The 12,747-nt window shown below is 35.8% G+C and overlaps 1 long non-coding RNA gene across 1 annotated transcript; it reads right to left on the minus strand.

The window, feature by feature from the left end:
• Positions 1-3,302: 3,302 nt before the first annotated feature.
• On the minus strand, positions 3,303-9,481 carry LOC117631867. The gene is made up of 3 exons (XR_004586393.1): positions 9,203-9,481; positions 8,829-8,906; positions 3,303-3,686 (listed from the first exon to the last, which is right to left on the minus strand). It is a non-coding gene; the product is annotated as an uncharacterized LOC117631867 (long non-coding RNA).
• Between the last annotated feature and the right edge of the window lie 3,266 nt (positions 9,482-12,747).

Here is a 12,747-nt window from a genome sequence, read left to right on the forward strand (position 1 = left end):
TTCTTATAAAGGCCTGTCTGTCTAGTTGCATTAATACCAAGAATTTCCTCACACTTATGTTATTGTTCTTAATGCCTAGCTGCTTGCTGCATTTTCAAAACGCCTAGGCGGTCGATTTTTCAAACACTTGAATGGTGTTTGCCACGCGTCAAAACAATTGAAAAGTACCCCTGATTTCCGAGTTGGCCAAAGTGACAGTTGGGGCTCAAAGTTTCAACATATTCAAAGCAGATATTAAAGAGTGAGAAATTTCACAATAAATCAATCTGGGAGTTCAATTTTTTGTTCTTTTTTTCGTGGGAATGTTTGTCTTTGATCTACATCATTCTCTTGAGTACTACCAAATTATGCTACTGCACACATTATTTGTCGCAGTGCATGCTGAGTTGGAGTGGTCTTGGTAATTGCTTCACTTTTCAAACAACACTTTACATGAAGAATACTACCACCTCTCTTACTACTATACCGACAAAACTTTGTTTGAAATTGTTGTTATGGTTGGCAAAGAGATTGCAAAATCATCATCTTGCATTTTTCTCACAAGAAGTAAGAAATAATATCAGCCTCTCAATTTCTTTGATAGTTGGTAAAATACGGAACGGAAAAAATATGAATAAAATACGTATGTGTTTTATTTGGTAAAATTTTGGCAAGTTACAATTAAAAAGTTCGGCCACTATATAATTTTTTTATTCAATAATATGTGAAAATTATGTGTATAATACGTGAATTTTGTGTGTATTATTGAGAATTTTGTAAAAAACACACGTATTAAAAATATATACTTATATTTACAATACATGTATAGTATGCTTGCTTTTTACAAAACGAGTATTTACCGAGTATTTAAGACGTGTACGAAAATGAAGGTATTATTGAAAAAATATGTACGTATGTATGTGTATAATACGAGTATTAAACTTGAAAATGCTAAATTCTTTATACGGGTAATAACTTTAGAAAAGTAAAAAATCAAAAAGGGATAATAGAGACTCGGTTAATGTAGTAATAGTAATGGATAATGCTCTAAACTACTCTTATCGATAAAAGAAAATGAGGGGGGAAAAAATTTAAAAGGACCCTGTATAGGCGCACGGCTGTAATATTTATTTTAAAAAGAACTTAAAAAAAAGTCTCGAGTATTGCCAAGCGGCTATACTATGTAATTAAAATCCCGAGTATAGCCGCGCGGCTATACTGTTTGTTTGGTTTTTTTTTTTTTTTGGTTAAGTGGGACTCGCCAAGCGCCTAGCGACTAGGCGGCCCTTTTTTTTATTTTTTATTTCCAAAAGAGTATAGCCGTGCGGCTATATTATTAATTTTTAAAAAACTATAGCTATACTAACTATTTTTTTTTTAAAAAAAGTATAGTATAGCCGTGCGGCCATACTATTTATTAGTTAAAAATATATAATAGTGCCTAGGCGGCCGAGGAACTATCAAAAGCTAATAAATAGTTAGTTGGGTGGAGTATAACTGTGCGGCTATACTAATTACTCGGGTAATGAAGTAATAGTAATGGATAATGCTCTAAACTACTCTTATCGATAAAAGAAGATCATGGAATGTTTTTTTTAAGGACCCAGTATAGCCGCATGACTGTATTATTTAATAATATAAATTAATAAAAAAAATTCAGGTATAGCCCTGCGGCGGTACTCTTTAAATATTATTTAAAAAAGGTGTGGCTATGGATATGAATTGCTGAATTAAGTTACATAATGTTGGCTATGGTTGTTATCAGATCTTTGGCAAAGGGGGCTATCACTTTACTATCTTTATAGGTACTAGTTCTTTGATGGTTCTTGTTTCCATATGATTTTGTTAGGTACTGAGATAATTATATTTTGAAAAACGATAATACTTGATGCAGAAAAAATATATTTAAAAAAAGGTGTGTCACTTTAGCTTTAGATATGCCATTGGAATAAAAGTAAAAATTAAGGATTCTCTTTTCTACAGGAAAACAGGAGTATAAAATGTTAAATTTCGATTCGGTTAAGGTGCAGTCAACTAAACTGGGTGTATTTATGCACAGGTTTGAAGAAGGGGCAGAGCAGTTCCGATTAGATGTTGCCTAGAATTCAAATGATACAGAGGAGTCGATTTGGTGCTTTCTAGTTGAAGCTCAATTATATGGGACTAGTGAAGCATGGGAACGATTTCTTGAGGCAACTTAAACTATCATTTCCTATAGGGAGGTTTCTGATCTTTAAGGTTCTTATTTTATTTATTTATCTGAGGAAGATTGTGGATGAAGTTAAACTAGGTTTTGAGCTTTAACTTTGAGCTAGTGACTTTTGGTCATATGTAGGAGCAAGCATAACCAAGTAATGTGTAATTTTAGCTGACACTTTTTTAAGTGCTTTTTACTCCCATGTATTGAGTGAAAAGTTGAATAAAATTCTTCTAACCACATACCAGATGAATGCAGGTTGGCCAAGATCCGAAACCTGTCATGCGAGACGCCTATAACATGTTTAAAGGTGGTGGTGATCCAGAAAAGGTGTTCTGAGAAAATTTTTATTTGACCAAAACCATTTCTTAGTTGAGCTAGCTAGTTGTGTAGTTCATAAGGTTAGAATTTAGAAAGGCATCTCATGTATGTGCATTTCCCAATATATTCTCATGTCTCTCTAGATCTTCTTACTGTATGGTTTTATCAATTCATATGAAATTTTGAGAATGCAGCTCTTTTCTGCTGCATGTTTCCTCTGGAAAAACTCATGCCTTAGGACCATTTTGCAGCGTGAGGCTAATTGGAGTAGCTTAAAGTTGTTTAAGAAAAATCTAGCACGTCTATATTAAACACGCAAGACATCCAGCAAAACATAATGCTCAACTTGGCAATAGTCACTTGACCTTTCTTTTGCGACCTCTTAATATTGTAATAGTCAATTTGCTTCTCAATTATTACAGAGTTGGATTGCGTTGGTGCAATTAAGTTTATTGTAGCTTATACTTGTTTTACAAAGTTGCCAGTACCAGTTTAGGAGATTTAAACAACGTCTAACCTGAAAATAGAAAGAAAAACACCTTTTTCATTGAAAATGTAACCTTGTGGTTTTTTCGCGGCGGTTTTTGGGCTTTAGCTACGGCAGGCAGCGGTTTTACTACTTTTAGTGAAACAAAAAATGACTCTTTTTTGCAGAACGTCTTTAGCAGCGTAGAAAACCGTCGCTAACCGCTGGAAATAAAACTTTTAATAGCGGAAACAAAAACCGTCGCTAAAACTTCGCAGACATTGGAATACTTTCCCTTCACGGGAAACAAAAAGATTTTAGACATCACACTTCGTAAAATGATAAAAAACAAACCTCCCTTTAATCTCCTTGCGTTTATATACATATTTTACATGAAAATATTACTAAACACCGACCAAATTAATACTTTGGTTACATTGGAAATGCCCCAAGCTGGACAGGGTGGGAAAAATTTCCGTTGAAGTTACTCTCGCTCCCCTTTGTAAAGACTTCTACTGACATGCTGGCAACTTGTTGCATGTTATCATTGCTCAATCCACCATTAAAAATTTGAAATGGTCCCTGAGAAATTTCACAGCCATAAACGCAAGAGCTGGAGCCAGAATATACCATGTAATTTTGGGAATGCTACCTTTTAGCATCATGCTATGTGCACCTTCAGCCATCCATTATGCTACACATTGATCTAACCGACCGTTGCACCTAAAGTTCACAACAATATTAGGAAAAGACCGAAAAATCCTTTGTCATTAACAAATTTTAGACAGAAACGTGAGGTTCATATTGAAAAGTTGTTATTTACTATTTGTTAAAGTTGTTTAGTTTTAGTTGAAATAAACCTTGTTATAAGGAAGTAGATAAGGTTTGAATTATTCTTTAGGAGGATCCCTTGACTTCAGGGATTGTTAGTCATGGGATTAGTCATGGGGTCGTGTTCCTTTGCTTTCGGTTTTGTAAAGGCTATTTAAAAGCCACTTTCCATTCAATAAGTGATAAGTATTCTCTCAATTAAAAGCTAGATATTGACAATTGGTATCAGAGCAAAAAAATTGGGGCCTAAAGAGCAAAGAAAAGTAGCAACTCTTGCCGTAGCAAGTATCAATGTCGACTGAAGGAAGCAGCTTTGTTCAACCATCAATCCCACGCTTTGATGGTCACTATGATCATTGGAGCATGTTAATGGAGAATTTTTTGAGGTCTAAAGAATACTGGAGTCTCGTGGAGAATGGAATCACAACATATGCAGAAGGAACGGTGTTGACAGAAGCTCAACTCAAAAGTATAGAGGATCAGAAGCTCAAAGACTTGAAGGCCAAGAATTACTTGTTTCAAGCTATTGATCGAGCTATTTTGGAGACAATTCTGAAGAAGGATACAGCAAAGGATATCTGGGATTCCTTGAAGAAAAAGTATCAAGGCACGGCTAGAGTCAAACGTGCACAACTGCAAGCTCTTCGCAAAGAGTTCGAGATGTTGCAAATGAAGAATGGAGAAACAGTCACTGAATATTTTGCTCGAACATTGACTGTTGCAAACAAAATGAGGATACATGGAGATAGAATGGAAGATGTCACCGTGATTGAGAAGATTCTCAGATCTATGACACCTAAGTACAATTATGTTGTATGTTCAATTGAAGAGTCAAAGGAAATTGATGCCCTTTCAATTGATGAACTGCAAAGTAGTCTGCTGGTACATGAACAAAGGATGACCTGTCATGAAATGGAAGAGCAAGCTTTAAAGGTTAGTCAAGAGACTTATTCACCAGGAAGAGGAAGAGGTCGAGGCAGTTTCAGAGGTCGTGGAAGAGGGAGAGGTCGACAAGGTTCATTTGACAAATCAACCGTGGAGTGCTACCACTGTCATGAACTTGGACATTTTCAATATGAATGTCCTCAGAAGGAGAAGGAGTACAAGGCTAATGTGGCTGAGACTGAGGAAGAAATGTTGCTGATGGCATATGTTGAAGACGAAGGTGATCAAATGAGCAGCACCTGGTACTTGGACTCTGGATGCAGCAATCACATGAGTGGGAGTAAGAAGTTGTTTTCGAATATGGATGAATCTTTCAGGGATAATGTGAAGCTTGGAAACAACTCCAATCTTCGTGTCATGGGAAAAGGCAACATAAGGATTGAAGTCAATGGAGTGAAGCACTGTATAACTGAGGTATTTTATGTTCCTGAGTTAAAAAGCAATCTGATCAGTCTTGGTCAGTTGCAAGAAAAAGGAATTGTCGTTTTGATTCAAAAGAACTCTTGTCAGATTCATCATCCTGACAAGGGTTTGATCATTCAAGCTGATATGACTTCCAACCGCATGTTTACACTCAAAACTGAATCAGCAGCTGAGAAGCAAATGTGTTACAAATCCACAATAGAAGAGGACACGTGGTTGTGGCACTTCAGATTTGGACATCTAAACTTCAATGGTCTTAAAGCACTCCAACAAAAAAATATGGTGAAAGGTCTTCCTCTGCTGCAAGTTCCTTCAAGAGTTTGTGAAGAATGTATGGTGGGAAAGCAACATCGTGAGCCATTTCCTAAGGAGAGCAATTGGAGAGCCACACGAATACTTGAATTGGTGCATTCTGACATATGTGGACCTGTCAACCCAATCTCCAACAGCAAGAAAAGGTATTTCATAACCTTTACTGATGATTTTAGTAGGAAAATATGGATATATTTCCTTACTGAGAAGTCTGAAGCTCTAGTAGTTTTCAAGAAATTTAAAGCCTCTGTTGAAAAAGAAACTGGTGTATTTATTAAAGCTCTTCGAACTGATAGGGGTGGAGAATTTACTTCCAATGATTTTGTTCATTTCTGTGAGAAGAATGGTATACACAGGCAATTAACTGCAGCTTACTCACCACAACAAAACGGTGTGGCCGAGAGGAAAAATCGTACCATTATGAACATGGTAAGGAGCATGCTAGCAAGAATGAAGGTGCCAAAGAAATTTTGGCCCGAAGCTGTGAATTGGAGCTCCCACATCTTAAATAGATGTCCTACTCATGCTGTGAAGAGTGTAACACCAGAGGAGGCATGGAGTAGCAAAAAACCTCAAGTGAATTATTTTAAGGTTTTTGGTTGTCTGGCTTATGTTCACACTCCAGACAATCTAAGAACCAAGCTTGATGATAAGAGCACAAAATGTGTGATGCTTGGAGTCAGTGAAGAGTCAAAGGCCTATAGACTGTACAATCCAGAGACTCAAAAGATCATAATCAGTAGAGATGTGGTATTTGATGAAGCTAATGGTTGGGACTGGAACAACAAACAAGAAAAGAGAGCTGGTGTTGATCTTGAAGAAATTGAAACAATGAATGGTGTTGAAGAAGTCACATCTAGAGAAGTAGAAGATGAACCTGTTGGACACAATTCACCAAGAATTACTGAAGCTTCACCAAATTTATTAAGGCAGAGAAGACCCCCTGGTTGGATGACAGATTATGTGAGCGGTAATGAGCTCTCAGATAATGAGAACATTGCTCAAATTGCTTTGACTGGTGGGAATGATCCCACTGCTTTTGATGATGCTGTGAAGAGTTCAAAGTGGAGAAAAGCCATGGACTTGGAGATACAAGCTATTGAAAGGAATGATACGTGGGAGTTGATTGACTTGCCTGAAGGAGAAAAAACAGTGGGAGTGAAGTGGATATTCAAGACCAAATTCAAAGAAAATGGAGAGATTGACAAGTACAAGGCCAGGTTAGTAGCTAAAGGTTATACCCAAGAGTATGGTATTGATTATTCAGAAGTATTTGCCCCTGTGGTTCGTCATGATACCATACGCTTGGTTATATCCTTAGCTGCACAAAATGATTGGTCAATCTATCAACTTGATGTGAAGTCTGCATTTTTATATGGAGAACTCAATGAAAGAGTGTTCATCGATCAACCCCCTGGATATGTGCAAAGAGGGAAAGAACAGAAGGTCTACAGATTAAAAAAGGCTCTATACGGACTAAAGCAGGCTCCAAGAGCTTGGTATAGTCGTATAGAGTCACACTTCTTGAAAGCTGGATTCACCAAGTGCCCATACGAGCACACTTTGTTTGTCAAGCATGGTAAAGAATGTGAGATTCTTATTGTATGCCTTTATGTGGATGATCTAATTTTCACAGGAAATAATGAAGATATGTTCAAAGAATTCAAGAAGTCCATGTTGGAAGAATTTGAGATGACAGACTTGGGAAAAATGCACTATTTTCTTGGAATTGAAGTGAAGCAAACAAGCAATGGGGTCTTTATTGGACAGAAGAAATATGCTGAGGAAATTCTCAAAAGATTTCACATGGAAGATTGCAATTCTGTCCAAAATCCTATAGTTCCAGGAACAAAGCTTAACAAGGATGTGGGAGGAAGAGAAGTCGATAGCACTCACTTCAAGCAAATAGTGGGAAGCCTAATGTACTTAACTGCTACCAGACCTGATCTGATGTTTGCTGTGAGCCTTATTAGTAGGTACATGGAATCACCTACTGAACTTCATTATCAGACAGCTAAGAGAGTGCTTCGCTATTTGAAAGGAACAACAGACCTTGGTCTATTCTACAAGAAGGAAACTATAAACAAGAAGGAAGCTGGGGATGAGCTAATGGGATTCAGCGACAGTGACTATGCAGGTGATCTTGATGATAGGAAAAGTACATCTGGATATGTATTCATGCTAAGTTCAGCAGCTGTCTCTTGGTCATCGAAAAAACAACCAGTTGTCACTCTCTCTACAACAGAAGCTGAATTCATAGCTGCAACTTCAAGTGCTTGTCAAGCTGTTTGGCTAAGGAGGTTGCTAGAAGAACTGTGCTTTAAACAAGATAAGCCTATTGTGATTTTCTGTGACAATAGCTCTGCTATTAAGCTGTCCAGAAATCCAGTAATGCATGGGAGGAGCAAGCACATTGATGTCAGATTCCATTTTCTTCGAGATCTTGTCAAAAATGAAGTAATTGAGTTAGAGCATTGTCCAAGCAATATGCAGGTTGCTGATATCCTAACTAAGCCATTAAAGTTGGAGGCATTCGTAAAGATGCGGAAATTGCTGGGGATCTGTTCAAGTTTGTCTTTAAATTGAAAGCTTTATTGCCTTTCAATTTACGGGAGGGTGAAAAGTTGTTATTTACTATTTGTTAAAGTTGTTTAGTTTTAGTTGAAATAAACCTTGTTATAAGGAAGTAGATAAGGTTTGAATTACTTTCCATTCAATAAGAGATAAGTATTCCCAATTAAAAGCTAGATATTGACACATATCATATATTCCAATTTCCAAATCGAAGGGAAAATTGCTTTATAAAATTCCCCTTCCCCATCTCGGCGCTTGTGTTGAAAGCTCAATTTGGAATAACAGTCAATGCAAAGTTTACTGAAGTATAATTTGTGACTAATGCTACTGATTACATGTCCCCAAGATTTCAAATATGTGAGGATGACATATAAGTAATAACAAACATGGGAGCAGCCTAGACCGTGAAAACGGGGTGGGAAGCGCCGTGCTACTAGTCGATGCGGTGTACTGCTGCACCCTAGATTGCGAGATTTCAGTTGTCGAAAGCTACTAAGCTACTGGACTCATACAATTAAAAACAGCTAAAGGAATTTTTAAAATCCTCAATCATTATACAAAGGATAAATGGTTTTTGTGTCTGTGCACCTATGTGATCAGTGTTGGCATGCACAAACATCTGACTCAATACAAGCCCAAGACTTGGTCAAATAACCTCAAGTACACTAACAACAACACATTACACTGCATGTTATGCTTGCAACAGATTTAGTCCTACACTAACAACTGAAAGCCATGTAAAGAATTAAAGAGAAAATAATCACAAGACAGAACTGATACCTTAAGGTTGATCCCTGCACTTGCAATCTTGTTTTGATCACGTAGACGGGGTTGGTGAGATATATGCACCACCAATGCCTGTACAATTGAATGCATGTATAAATCACAGAGCAGAAAATACTAATTACAGAATTCAATAATAGAAGACTTAAGAACTGCACCTTTCCTAGCTGGAAAAACTCAACTGTTTCCAAAAACTGAAAGGTCATTGCTTTCTAGTTAGGTCTAGGGGTTTATGGACAGAACTCTTTTGCAAAGGTAATAAAATTTTTACTCCAAATCCAAAGCCAGAAATTTTGACATGCTAAGAAGATTGCCTGTAAAAATAACTACGAGAACGAAGAATTAACAAAAACAAAAGAAAGCAAACTTACTAAAGAGATAGGAGGGGAGATAGGGGTCAGGGGATAAATTATCCAGACCTGTAAATTAGGGCCTAACCCTAATTTAGTAACGAAGCTGAGCTTGTCGGTGTAAATTTTTTTTGAAAGGACCCACGTAGAGCTTGTAGAAGCCGCGACCGGAGAAGACGGTGGTGGAGGAGAAGAAGGAGAGAAGGTTGGGGATGCCCTAGTCGGCCGAGTTGAACCGGCGAAGAGGATTTGCGAGCCCTGAGAAGAGAATTTTCTTTTGGTAAAGTTGGGGCAGGAAGCCCAAACATACAAACAAAAAGCAAAAAGTCACTTAGCCCATTGGGCTATTACACACAGTCTAGGCCTACCAGATTTTTTAAAAAACTAAGTGAAATATGTATTAAAAGTTTGTAATAATATAAATAGTGATAAATTATGAGAGGGTAGCAAATTGGCAATATCCTACTCAAATTCTAATGTTTCACATTCCCTTTTTTTTTTTTTTTTGGTTTGAATAGAAAATGCTAAAATTCTCAACAACAACAAAAATTTGCAATTGAAAAAAACCAATGTTTTAATACATCAAAGACTTTTACTTCTCTCCTATTGCATTTATAAAAATTATATTACAAGTAATAGTTTAAATTATTTTAAATTAAATTAATATACGATAAAGAAGTTCAAACTTATATGTGAGGGAAACTCATTACTCTAATTAACGGCCTAACTCACATATGCCTTAAAGTTCAATACTTTGAACTTGAACTTGAAATTGGTGGCAAGAATTTGCTTTGTGAGTGTGCATGTTTGTTTAGGTAGGGTGGCCCTAGGCTACTCTTTCTTGTTCAGTCACATTCAAATGAGGGTCCAGAGGTTACTTAATACTGATGACCTGTTTCTTCATTGACTATATTATTTTTGAGACAACATATTTATATCTTTGTACACTCAGTTGTTTCAAGTCACAATCAATGTGAGGGTCTTCCAGATCTTGCACCTATGCTTTCCACATGGAGATCATTGTCATTTATACATTTATCAACAAGACATGTTGACGACGAGACTCAAACACTAATAGAGTTATACATAGTATAAAGACTTTATTAACTTAACAACTCTCATTGGGTGTGGCACTTTCACCTTTACTCCCCTATATTATACTTCAAAAATAAAAATCCTACCATATTTCAAATCCAATCACTTGCGCTTTTTAAATATGTATTTTTTAACTCAAATTCAATCGATGGTTAGTTGGTGGGTTTCTTAAGGCCATCTCTAGTCATAGGGCTAAATGTATTTTTCCATCTCCAGTCATGCATGGCTATATTTTAGGGTCCTTCATATTTTATTATTTTGAAAAAAACTATGATACAACACTCATACATTCCACAACTATGTATTGTTTAATTTAATTAAACTACTATTTAGAAACAATATTCCATGACCAATAATTTTTTATAATTTTTTTTAAACAACACTTGAAAACATTTAAAAAGATGACCACATTTTTTATTTTTTATTTTTAAAGGATGGGTTTCAATGGTTTGACCTCCAACAGTCATGACCAGTAATTTTTTATAATTTTTTTACGAATTGAAAACATTTCAAAAGACTTTTAAAAATATATCAATGACATCAACGCTTTTATTGTTGGCTATTGAATATGCATTTGCAAGAGATGATTCGTGCTTTTGCCCACACTTGATAATTTATCTTCTTCAAAAGCACATGTATGGGGCCCACAAAAAAGTTGGCATAAGCCAAAACTAGGCTAAATGTGGCCCGGTTAGAGGGCTAAGAGAATCTCCAACAAACTCTATATCCTCTCATCCCTAGCTACTTTGGCTAAAAAGAAGGAAAATCCTCCTCCAGCAGACTTCCTACTTGGCTCTCGATTTTGGAGAACCAACTTTTGGCTCTCTACATGTAGAGAGGAGGAGAGATAATTTGGCTAGGAGGAGAGAGAAAAATGGAGAGAGAGATAGAGATATTTGGGAGGTTGGTGGGGTTGGGTTTTACTTTTTTTAATAAATATATTGGATTTGTAAGAGAAAGAGAAAATAATAATAAAATATTTCAGATTAGTCAAAGTAGAGAATATTGCTGAAGAAAACACCTTTTAAATAGTTTGCTATAATAGTTTTCTAGCTATTTTAGCTAAAATTTGACTAAAATTTGGAGACTTTCCTGGAGATACTCTAAATGGCTAAATATGGCCCTCCAAATTTGGCCAAAATTTTGTTTAACTCAAAATTGGAGATGAGTTTTATATTATTTTATAACTATATTTGGGATATAGTCCATGACTGCAAATAGCCTAAGCTACTTTACTAAATTAATCGCTCACCAGAACCAAGACAGAGAATAAAAAGGGTATATATTGCCAATTGGAAGTTACCTAATGCATAGGTTGAGAGATATAATTTCAAAGTCCAGATAAAATAACAATTAAACAGATTCTTGGGAAAGATATTTTTCCCAGAAACCAAGGCCCCCTAATGGTAAACCCTAAACTTGATTAAGCGTGGGATTCTCACTTTATTTGTACTCCTTTTGGGGTTCCCCTCCTTTGTGATGAACAGTACGGGACAACATCACATTTGAAATTATTATAAAATTTCAGTCATGTTTAATTTTTTACTGGTCTGAACCGTAGACCACAAGTGAGGATGACCATCCAACCATTCAATCGAGAACAATCAAAATAAAATAAAAAATGGTTTATTATTGACTATCGGTGTTTTTTTTAAAAAAAAATACAAATAATTATAGTAGAATGACAGTTTATCACACATATTATCATTGTGTGATAGAGATTCCAACTTGTAATGATTGTCAACAAATTATCGGCCTAAACCTTGTTGACATCTTATATATATCATTTGAAAAATGGTCAACGTGATTGTGATTTAGAATACTATACCGTAAATTCGAGATTAGCTGCGTAAGGTGTAATGCACTTCTACTGTACCCTTTGCAAATGATACAGATTACTTTTTAATCTCATATAATTGTAAAGCTTGGATGTGACCATCTTTGGGATTATGGGAAACTTGGTGGTGGATCCATCTTTTTAACAGATGATAAGATACTTAAAAAAAAAATATGTAATGAATAAAGATCTTCACATTAAAATTACGTTATTATATTTGAACTAATCATGACTATAAATATAGAATTACTATTTTTGTATTCGTGTAAGTAAAACTTGAGACGTTATTTAACAACGTGAAAACAACTATATTAGTTAATAAATTCGTAGATCAAATTCGATCCCCTTTTTCCAATGAAACTATTTTTTTGCCCTAATTTAATTTCGGGGATAGTCAAATAGATCGAATAATTATTTAACTCTCCTGCTTTTTTTTTTTTTTTTTTTTGAGGTCCTTTCCTATTGAAAGGGACGATAGCATATTAAACTCACACACACAACACATATGCTAGGATTCGAACCTAGGACCTTGCCTGAGGGAGTAAATACTCAAAACCACTACACTAGTGGGTCCTTTGCAACTCTCCTGCTCTTTAATATAGTATAGAAACGTTTTAAATTTGCAAGGCAATTC

The sequence above is a fragment of the Prunus dulcis genome, chromosome 6, assembly GCF_902201215.1.
Source record: "Prunus dulcis chromosome 6, ALMONDv2, whole genome shotgun sequence".
Lineage (NCBI taxonomy): Eukaryota > Viridiplantae > Streptophyta > Magnoliopsida > Rosales > Rosaceae > Prunus > Prunus dulcis.